This window comes from Nannospalax galili, unplaced genomic scaffold (genome assembly GCF_000622305.1).
Source record: "Nannospalax galili isolate Female #2095 unplaced genomic scaffold, S.galili_v1.0 scaffold453, whole genome shotgun sequence".
Classification (NCBI taxonomy): Eukaryota; Metazoa; Chordata; class Mammalia; order Rodentia; family Spalacidae; genus Nannospalax; species Nannospalax galili.
The window spans coordinates 3,160,128-3,160,733 of NW_008334081.1; the positions used below are offsets into that span (position 1 = coordinate 3,160,128).

Sequence of the window (606 nt, forward strand, 5' to 3'; positions counted from 1 at the left end):
CCATCAGTGGCAGCCACAGGACTCATGGCCAGAGGTTTGGGACACACGCTGATCTCAACCCAGCATCTTTCTCAAGAAATAGAGGACCTCAGACAAGAGCTCACTTCAACAGTGGAAACTACAGCCCAGTCAATCCAGTTCCTACAACAACAATTATCCCCCCTAACTGAAGTTGCACTCCAGAACAGGCAAGCCCTGGATCTATTAACTGCAGAAAAAGGGGGAACCTGTATTTTTCTGGGTGAAGAATGCTGTTATTTTATCAACCAATTCGGTAAGGTCAAACATGATATAGAACAACTCAAACAGGTAGCAAAAAATCTTTCACTTAAAAATTCCCAGTACCAACAGTCATCTCAATGGGACATTTTTACAGGACTAACTCCTTGGCTTCTGCCCTTATTGGGCCCCCTGCTTCCTATCACTTTGATACTAACCATTGCTCCTTGCCTTGTCAGATATTTTCAGGACCAGATCCGAAAACTAACGCATACTAATTTTAATCTGTTGTTACTTTCCTTCCCTTCACATGTATACGAATGCCTGGCAACCATCAAGGACCCTGTTCAGGTGCATGGAGAGACAACCCCTGCTGCCTAGTGGACC

General features: G+C 44.7%; 1 protein-coding gene across 1 annotated transcript in view; it reads left to right on the forward strand.

The window, feature by feature from the left end:
* Positions 1 to 606, forward strand: part of LOC115069615 (voltage-dependent N-type calcium channel subunit alpha-1B-like) — a gene marked incomplete at its 3' end in the record, with an annotated part of 30,324 nt that overhangs the window by 27,349 nt on the left and 2,369 nt on the right. The gene's annotated exons all lie outside the window — the stretch shown is intronic.